The sequence below is a fragment of the Strongylocentrotus purpuratus genome, unplaced genomic scaffold, assembly GCF_000002235.5.
Source record: "Strongylocentrotus purpuratus isolate Spur 01 unplaced genomic scaffold, Spur_5.0 spur5_scaffold_21, whole genome shotgun sequence".
NCBI lineage: Eukaryota > Metazoa > Echinodermata > Echinoidea > Camarodonta > Strongylocentrotidae > Strongylocentrotus > Strongylocentrotus purpuratus.
This window is the reverse complement of record NW_022145607.1, coordinates 18,986,152-18,996,554: the sequence shown is the minus strand read 5'-3', so window position 1 is coordinate 18,996,554 and position 10,403 is coordinate 18,986,152. Positions and strand designations below refer to the sequence as shown.

Genomic DNA, 10,403 nt, shown 5'->3' with positions numbered 1-10,403 from the left:
AAGTGTCCTCTTACCTCTTACCCCCCCCCCCCCCCCCCCCCGCATATTCAGCGGTCGGCTGAGTCGTTGCGATTTCTTTGGGACCCAAACAAAAAAAGTGTCCTCTTACCCCCCCCCCCCCCCCGCTTATTCAGCGGCTGGCTGAGCCGTTGCGAAATTTTCGGCCCGATTTATAAATTTTAAACCCCCCCCCCCCCCCCCCTTGAAAAAATCCTGCGTACGCGCCTGCCCCAGATTTAATCCAATCATCGTCTCACACAAGGAAATTGCGAAAGTTACAGTTACAATTTATTACAGTGAAAGTAGTTGCGATGGCGTGAACAAACAGTGCAGTAAACATACTCTGGATTGAGTGATCGAATCTAACCATAGATTAATACAATATTACGTATTACGTCTATGATCTAACCGTTGCATGACCATCTGTGTATTATGTATGATCGAATCTTAATCATTGAAAACACTTCCGCGATCAAGTTCGAGTTCCAGTACACAAACTTGCCATACAAGCGGTCGTGAATTTGTTGAAGAAAAGTAATGTAAGTGTACCCTATACATATTTGTATTTACTACCCAATACTGTTTATGAGATTCATGTATCATCACTGCCGTGTTTTTGTTGTGAAAATGATTATATGCGAGTTTTTGTTTCCCGTTGACTAGTGTCGCTGTCATCTTGTGTGTTTTCTTGATATTAAGTGTCTAACCAATAAGGGAGTTTACAGATAGCACATGGTACAAATGACCCCAAATATCCACAGGTCTTTTACACATGGAGAAGTTCCACTTTGAGCATCTTAGAATAATAACTGCCAAAGTCCTAGATGTGCCTCATGAATACCTTTTGTTTGTCCTCTTAAAAAGAATACTTCCACCTGCGTATCATAGAATGTACCGTTGGTGCATAAATGAATAATGTTACATAACTTTCATGAGCGCATATCCAGTATTCATCTCTGTGGGTTTTACCATTTTGGTACAAATGACCTTTATCTGCCCATGCGCAGATTGTATCTATGAACTGGCTTATTCAAGATGGAGTCCTATCTAGCTCATGCCCTTTGTACCATCTTCGGTGCCGCCAGGAGAAAATATGTCAGGCATGTGCTTTTAACTGGACCTTCCTTGCAGATATGTAGACAAAATATTCCTGCCTAGCTGCAAACTATGTGGCCACTTTCAAATGGAAATATGATTTTGTAATGCCAATTACTTTTCGCTACTACTCTTCTGATAATACGGAGCAAAATTTCATGAAATATTAATCAAAATTGCTCGACTGGGCATGTGTGGGCACTAATCTGACATATAACATCATAAAGAACTGTACACGAACAAATTCACTTTTTATTTTCGTGAGCCGCAAGTAATCGGAAAAATGTCAAATTGCAAGTTTTAGGACTGTACATTTTTAATATTTTTCACAAATTAAAGCTGCTATCATACAATGTAAGTAAATTTCTTGAAACAATTAGGCTTTTGTATTCATGTTTTATCATCTGTAAGATTTTCCCCTTGTTAGTTCAAATAAAAAGTGAAATATTAAGGATATTTCTTTGTGACAATAATCACTACTCAAGCTTTCCAATGATATTGGCGGCTTGGAACCTCGGACATCAAAGGTAAAAGCTTACCAGTAGATTCTATTGTGCAACCATAGAAAACGGCAGCTGCTTGGAATAATTTGTTGCCAGTTGGGTCTCCAGCTCTTAAAACTCCTTGGTACACTGAATATTTTCAGATTCCCTCCCCATGTTCACTCTTGTCTTGTGCCCGTTGTGTCCCTCCCTATCTCAGCTCAGGACTGCCAACATTTCTGAACCCCCGGCCCCCCCCCCCCACTCAGGTTTCAAAATGACCGCATGCGTGTTGCCAAAATGTCCTTTTCGTAACAAAAGAAAAAGGTCGAGCCGTATTGACTTTACACACCGGACTTTTGCTGAAAAGGGGGGGTCGGTTGGAACACGCATATGCGTACCCTAAATAACACTGAGTGGGGGGGGGGGGGGGGCCGGGTCTGAACCCCCTTTTGCGGGCTTTTGGGGGGCTTTTCCTTCCTTGGAGACCCCTCAAAATCTGGAACACTGCTTAATGTGTAACCCCCTATCAAGTATATTTTGTTGATATAAAACATACCAGAAAGAGAGAAACTCGAATTGCCTTGGGTTAAATAATTTTATGCCAATCATCGTCTCACAACAGGAAATGGCGGAAGTACAGTGAAAGTAGATGCGATGACGTGAACAAACTGTGGAGTGAACAAACTGTGGAGTGAACTTTGGACGGGGAAGTCACGTTTTATTTAGAACATTAACATGAATGTTATACTTCGGACAAGTTGATAGAAGAAAAAAAAAGAAGATAATGTTCAGGGGGAAGTAGGCCTAAAAGAGTCATGTATTACATGTATGAAAATGGTATTATGCACAGTGCTAAGTATTTCTCTGTCGTTTGAAAGTTCATAATACATGTACATGTACGTTATTTCGATGTAAGTTGTATGTTGATGCACATCAGTTCAGTTCATTTGAAGGTGTTTAAAAATTGTTTAATGTTTATGTGAAGAAAAAAAATATAAAAAAATATTAAAGGCAATAAATACAGCCACTGACCATTCTTGTTCTGGAAGAATAATTCTTGTTTTGGATTTCATGTTACTGGTTTATTTTCGGAGTTATTTTTCGAAAGGCAGTTATAACGAAAATCATGTTCTTGATAATTTAACTTCCGTAGGTAATTTGATTTTCAGACAAAAGTTTGACAGCTATGAGTAAACATTGAAAATATTTGATTTAAAGTTATCATTGATGCATGATTATCTTGTATTGGATGCTTTTCTTGAGTTGATACACGGATGTTTATAGTAATCCAGGGATTACTAGAAAGTGTTTGAATTTAATGTATAAACTATAGGTTTAAGTTTGAACTATCAAAAAGACGTAAAGAGAAGGCCTTTATTACTGTGGAGTGGTGTCAAGTGAGACACATCTGAGATTTTCTGACGAGATAAAGTGACGAGAAGCTTTTGTCGTGAACAAGTTATTATGATAATACTACTCCTACTAGTACTACTACTACCAATAATAATAATAATAATAACAATAATAAAATGATAATAATGATGATATTAGTAATAACAATATAATGCTGATGATAATAGTGATGACGAAAATATAAATAACAAAAATGCAAATTGTGCATGAGGGTTGTGAATATTTAGTGGACTTCATGAAATTAGAGATGAATTGATGACATTCTCTCGTGGGGTAGGATAAAATCGAGATCTTCGGCCAAGAACCACTTTGCCTGTTATGCTACTGTATTATATGATGATCATGTTTTTTTCTACATATTACAGGAATTACACAATGAAAGTCGGCATTATTACCTGCATTACCTGCATGACTTGTATGTTCCCAGTTGCTTTGACGATGGGAGGGCCAATCAGAAGACAGGCCGCTCAGCCAGGTGTGTTGATTTTTTTAATGCATGTTTTACAAAATATATGTAAAATTGTAGCATGATTGCAAGATGACCATGGCTTGTAGGAGCCTCTCTCTTGCTCCTGGTTCCTCTGTATCACAGTGTTTTGAGAATCACCCCTTCTCTTTCTTTGGACCCTATGCTTTCGACCAACTCTCATAGAAATGCGTGTATAAGTTAAAGGCACCTTCTGTTTATAGCATAATTTCAAACTGTTATTACCACTAGTAGCGTATGTTCCCCTTTAAGTCTTTATTTTATAGAGCCTTGCATCTAGGGGCGGTGATCCGGGGGGAGGGGGTATGGGGGGACACTCCCTCTCATTTTTTTTTAGGGGGATCGTCCCCCGGAAAAGGTGAAAAAGTTCCCCCAAAAGGACAGGAAATACTGACTGAAAACTGCAACATACTTCTAGGCTTTCTTAATGAGGTAGCATTAAGACTGATAACAATGCAAAAATCTTCTCGCTCGGTCGTTACGTTCCCTCGCATAATATCCTAAAAAATGTACGAGACAGTCAATATTGTAGAAAATCTGTATTCCGTTGGTATTACGTAAGCACAGTTTACACTGCATGTTTAAGAGTCATAGAAATAGATGGTTGGTTTTAATAGTTTACTACCACATAGGCTATATATTTACCATGTCAACTTCCATATCGATATCAATATAAATGTACATGACAGAGGCCTAGAGTAGGAAATAAAAATTACACCCATGCCCAAGCTCCCTACCCACTGAACTTTACCTACTAAATTTGTACAACCCTTCGGACTGCACACGAATTACCGGCAAAGTAAAAGTGAAGTGTAAAAATGGTATATTGCTTGTTTTTTAAACTATATTTCTGCTAAGGAATGTTAAAAAAACCTGTGAGGGGGAAGTCACTTCCGGCACCTTCGCCCCTCTCGATCACTATGCCCCCTCGTCCCTCGCATTTTGTCCCCCCCCCGGTCACGAAAGTAAATCGCCATCCCTCTTGCATCAAGTAAAGGCTCGTTCGCAAATGAACGGCAAGTGGGGTGAACAAAAGAAATTTGCTGCGCGCATCAAAGGGGTATCAAATAATCGCTCATAGTTGCGTTAAAGACAATCTATACAAAAAAGCTTAAGCAAGATTAATAACTCAACAAATATTAAAACAAACAAATGAAGAAAAAAAGCAGTAAACCGCTGTGGTAAACGTAAGAAACGTCTGCGTTGTATAATAGCGTACAATAGAAATTACTTTAGATTTACATAATGATATTTTTCTCCTTCTATAGAGAAAACTGTCCCCATTGGAGGATATGTCACCTTGCCGTGTCCCCCTTTCCCGAACGAAACACGAATATTCGTGTACTGGAAGAAGAACGATCACACTATCTACTCTCTCGAAGTCCAGAGTAATACCTCATGGACAAACGATACCAGATATGAGGGCAGCAGCAATGCTACACGTTTAACGATCAGGGACCTCAAGAAGACAGACAGTGGAATCTATCACTGTAAAGTGGCGACACTTCTCTTCATTGAGGAACGTGGCCATGTACTGCTATCTGTTACAGGTATAATAAAGTACCACACATTTGGCTTGGCTACGTTATTCAGTAGAGTTTGATACACGCTTGTATGTGCATTTCATTTTCATAAGTCATTAATTTATAACCTGACTTTACTATCATATTTATAATTACCTTGATTAAGTGAAATTAGTAACTTTGTTATTTTTTTATGTCAACATAATTATGTTTGTTTTAAATATATAACAACATTCCTTTATTAGTAAATTAACCGGCCCCCCAAAAAAAAATTGTCAAAAGATATTGCAGTATAATCACGATAATCATGATGATAGTAAGCGAATCACGATGATAGTAAGCCTACAAGTCAATTACAATATAATAAATATGTTTAAACGTTTCATCATATGGCTATGTATAGTGGATGGGCCTAAACTAAAGCAATGCTTGTTTTGGATAGGCCCGGCGAATAAATGCGTTACAAGCAGGTAGAAAAAGAATATTTAGAAGGGAGGAAAAATGAATGAAGGAAGGAAAGTGGGTAAAGGAAGACAGGCGCAGATTCAGGATTTCTTAGGGAAGGGGGCCCATTTTTTTTTTTTCTCCCGAAAAATTCGAAAATCGCGCCGGCCGAAAAGTCGCTTAGAGTGGGGGGGGGGGGGGGGGGGGGGGGGGGGGGGGGGGGGGGGGGTAGTGAGCACTTTTTTTTTCTCTCGGAAATTTGAAAATTGCGCCGGTCAAAAATTCGCTCACGGGGGGGGGGGGGTATGAATTATGAATAGCGACCCTCATATCGTATTATGAATAGCGACCCCTACTCCTATTATGAAAAGTGACCATCATTTCGAATTATGAATAGCGACCCTCTACTCATTTTATGAATAGCAACCCTCTGCTCATACTATGAATAGCGACCCTCAGTTCATAATTATGAATAGCGACCCTCTGCTCGTTTTATGAATAGCGACCCTCAATTCGTATTATGAATAGCAACCCCCTACTCTTATTATGAATATCGACCTTCATTTCTTATTATGAATATCGACCTTCATTTCGTATGAATAGCGACCCCCTACTCCTTTTATGAATAGCGACCTTCATTTCGTATTATGAATAGCGACCCCCTACTCCTATTATGAATAGCGACCCTCAATTCGTATTATGAATAGCAACCCCTTACTCTTTATAGCGACGCTCATTTCGTATTATGGATCTTAAACGACCCTCATTTTGTATTATGAATACCGACCCTCTCCTCGTATTATGAATAGCGACCCTCATTTCGTATTCTGAATAGCGACTCCTAATAATCCACCTCAAAGAGGTGTTCCTAAATATCTAACAAATCATATCGTCGAAGATTTGGAAATGCCTGAGCAGTATTGATAATGTCTACTAATCAAATATTATTATAAACATGTCAATATATTAGCCTCACCATTCTCAAAATACAATAGCGATAAATTCATGAAAATTTTGTATGATTTATCCTTAGCCCAAGGGGTAGGGCTTTCCACCTCTTCTCCAGGTGTTCCCTCTAAAGCTTCTACGATGATACCACCGCAACCTGCTGAAGATAATACAGTCTTTTTAAAGATTATCTTCCCCATCTCCATTATCACCTCCATCATCATCTCCGTCATCATTACGTGTCTTGGTTTCAAGTACCGGCAACGTAAGGACATTCTTTTTATTACCTTCTCAAAAGCTATTTACATTGAATAATTATGATCAGATATTCATGTTGTTTGTGAGATTGCACCATGATAAACAATGTTGCCCTCTGGATTTGGAAATTCTTTATTCATGTTTTCCCTTTTCCCCTTTTTTTTTCTTCATTAATTTCATTACCGGTATATTTTATTCAATTTCATTATTATTGCTTTTATTATATTATTATTATCATTAAAATATTTCATTCATTCATTTATATTCTTGTTTATCTATTTATTTTTTGGGGGATTCTGTATTCGGAGGGCTTCTTACAAATATTGGCAGGGATGGGGGAGGGGGTATATCGGGGAAATTACATGCGTTATGGACGCAAATTTCATTATTGTATACAACTATTGTTAATAAAGGGGGCCGCATACCTTTAGCATACACAGGATACATCAGATCTGAATCAAATTTGAAAAAACATTTTCACTTGCTTTTGATTTGATTTGGATTGATCATTTGCCAAAATTCATGTCAAATAGATACAACAAAAAGATAAACGATATACATAGATATTTTTGGAAAAGGGAGCTTACAAAATTTTGTTCGCAGAACCCGATCACTTTTCGGACAAAAAGAGATTTGAACTGATCAACACCATTATTCCTTTTTCTTTCTTTTTCTTTTTCCAGGACTTAAGAACTTACTGGCAGGATTCGTGGATGCCTTCAGAAGACCGGTAAGGAAGTTCCACGTTTATTTGTCTTTATAAAATGTCACTTACAGGATAATTACCTTAATTGTTTGCAAAATTCCTTAAGGGTTCATTTCTTTTGGATTTTGTTTCTTTGACTTGAAATGAGACGATCTAGACATGTTTCAAATATTGTGCAGATATTGACTGGTAGGGTGTTTGGTACAGCGTTTTTTGCACCGCCGAAGGGAGTTATATTTTCCCAAGATAAAAGGGAAAATATTACTCCCTTGCTCTCAAAAATATGGTATATTGCACACAGTACCAGTCAATATCTGTTATATATAGCCTTGATTACACTTTGTTATACAGGGTGAGTCAGAAAGAATGTCCTACTTTTTAAAAGTTGTATTGTTTGAAGTATGAATATTTATTCATTGGTTTAATGATATGTCTTGATAGAGTTATCCTCCCAGTACATTTAGGTACCATTTTCACGCCATGTCCACGTTGAGGCTTTTACCCAATTTGTTTTTGTTTATCCTGGATGGCTGATATGACAACAAGGTGTCACGATGGACGAAAAATATCATTTTGATATCTCAAGGCGTCAAATCTTCGGTCAGTAACTACGGAATGTGATTTTCTTCCAAATATCCATATTTGACTCCTTGTTGCTTCTGTTTCACTTTGACTTTGCAGAAAATCTGCAAGACCAATGATGTAACAATCTGACAGCTCTCGAGACTGACATTGCCGAACTAGTGAATCCTCGAATAGGTTTAAAGGGCAGGAGTCATGTATTATGTATTGTGTATTTGTTTTTATTTGTTGTTGTTGTAATTTTTACCATGTGTTTTGTCACACGCCTACATGGCTCCTTTGAAAAGCAGGCCTTGTGGCTCTGAAGTGACTACCCTGTATTTTAAAGACGACTGAATAAATAAATAAATTAATATATATATAAACTAGCACATTGACTTGGTTTCGAACCTGGATCCTTCCAGTTTCGAGACTGATGCTCTACCACTGAGCAATTGCGTTATACCATGGAGATGGATATACTTACTGTAGATAGATATATTTTTTAACTCGTTTATGTACGTGTATATATTTCATATATTACCTATGAAGTTTTAATCTACTTGCTGGAATTGAAATAAACAAATTGAATTTAATTGATCTGTGAAAACAAATACCAAAGAGATATATGCAATGTACATGTAGGCTATGTCTGTAATTGCAAAATGTCATGACTGCACTTTTACGAAAAAACAAATTGGCTGTGCTCTCAAAATAGCTTGGAGAAAATATTTGTACACAATGAAATATTTCAAGCGGAATTTATTCATCTGAAATAATTTGAAGTGGAAGTGGAAGTGGAACTGTCTTGTTTTGCGAAAAGTTTGACACGCTTCACCCGGTCACGCGAATATCGGGGTTTATATAACAAAATGTGTTTTTTAAAAGCCTTTTCTCCAAGTGTTTGAGGAAATTTGCCTACAATTTATTTGATAGCTGAAAAATTTAGAAACCAGAAAAAATATCAGATTCTTAAATTCCCAACAGGGGTAAAAAATGGTCGTCAGATTTACCATCAGGTGTTTAAAGAGGAAAAACGGAGGTCATTAATTTTCGCGATATGCCGACACCATATACAAGTGCAGTATTCCAGACATACTTTTGTGAAGGGCCTATGCATATAATGCTACGAATTAGATTGAATTGAAATGTAATAAAAAAATACATGTATATACAGTGTATCGCAGACAACAGATTCTTCTTTTGATACCGTTTAAACAAGTTTGTTTGTTCTGTATTAGACTGTAACTATTCTATGTATATCATAAAACTCGTATGTTTATATTTTATGTATTAACCTAGTACGATAATAGGCCAACGGCGGTCTGTACTTAACTGGAAGAAGAAGAACCTATGCATATAATGCAACGAATTAGATTGAATTGAAATGTAATAAAAAAAAATACATGTATATACAGTGTATCGCAAACAACAGATCCTTCTTATGATACCGTTTAAAACATGTTTGTTTGTTCTGTATTAGACTGTAACTATTCTATGTATTTCATAAAACTCGTATGTTTATATTTTATGTATTAACCTAGTACGATAATACGCCAACGGCGGTCTGTACTTAACTGGAAGAAGAAGAACCTATGCATATAATACAACGAATTAGATTGAATTGAAATGTAATAAAAAAAATACATGTATATGCAGCGTATGTCTGTAATCACGAAATTTCGTGACTGAACTTTTACGAAAATAAATTCTCTGTGCTCTCGAAATAGCATTAATAAATTATTTGTATACACAACAATGAAATGATTTCAAAGAGATTTTATTCATTGGGTAGCGAAACTGTCTTGTTTTGCAAAAACTGACACGCTTCACCTTCACGCTAATATCGAGTCGGGTTTTAATTATAATAAAAGCCTTCTATCCCAATGCAAATAACTTTTAAATGTATTACTCTCATCCATCTGCACAAATCGCTCACAGAATGAAATGGGGAAAAACAAGGGTCCATGTAACGTCCAAACGTTATACGACTTTGTACCAATCTGATCAGTTTTTGCAAGTATGATAAATTGTCCACAAATAGATCAAAGTATACACAATTAATGGTTGTCTGATCATAATTATAAAAACTATGAGGGTGATGATGATGGTTAAAGGCGGGGTAGGGGGCGGTCGCTCCCAAAAAAAAATTCAAATGTGCTTTTTTCTTCTTCTAATTCGATACCAGTGATTTACAAATGTCGCTTAAATGACATAATTTTCCTGGAATTTTTCTCAATTTCTTTTGTAAATTAAGCTTCTGTAGCCCTATGCGTTTGTTGGAAAATTACAAATTCCCAAATTTACAGTCTTGCAAAAAATATGCTTATTTAAAAGCCTTCATGTCAGGGCTTGCAAAACAGTGGGGATCGGGGGCTCGAGCCCCCCTCACGTTTATAAAAATTTTATTAAAGAGAAAAAGAGAATGATGACCTGCCAGTTTCACCAGTGAGGTATCAAAATATGCTCATCTGACTGTAATT

The 10,403-nt window shown here is 36.9% G+C and overlaps 2 long non-coding RNA genes across 2 annotated transcripts; both read left to right on the top strand.

Moving 5' to 3' along the window:
* Positions 1 to 322: 322 nt before the first annotated feature.
* On the top strand, positions 323 to 5,024 carry LOC115928216. The gene is made up of 3 exons (XR_004065947.1): positions 323 to 539; positions 3,359 to 3,468; positions 4,749 to 5,024. It is a non-coding gene; the product is annotated as an uncharacterized LOC115928216 (long non-coding RNA).
* Positions 5,025 to 6,500: 1,476 nt separating this feature from the next.
* On the top strand, positions 6,501 to 8,331 carry LOC100892699. The gene is made up of 3 exons (XR_971540.2): positions 6,501 to 6,660; positions 7,337 to 7,383; positions 8,041 to 8,331. It is a non-coding gene; the product is annotated as an uncharacterized LOC100892699 (long non-coding RNA).
* The last annotated feature ends 2,072 nt before the right edge of the window (positions 8,332 to 10,403 follow it).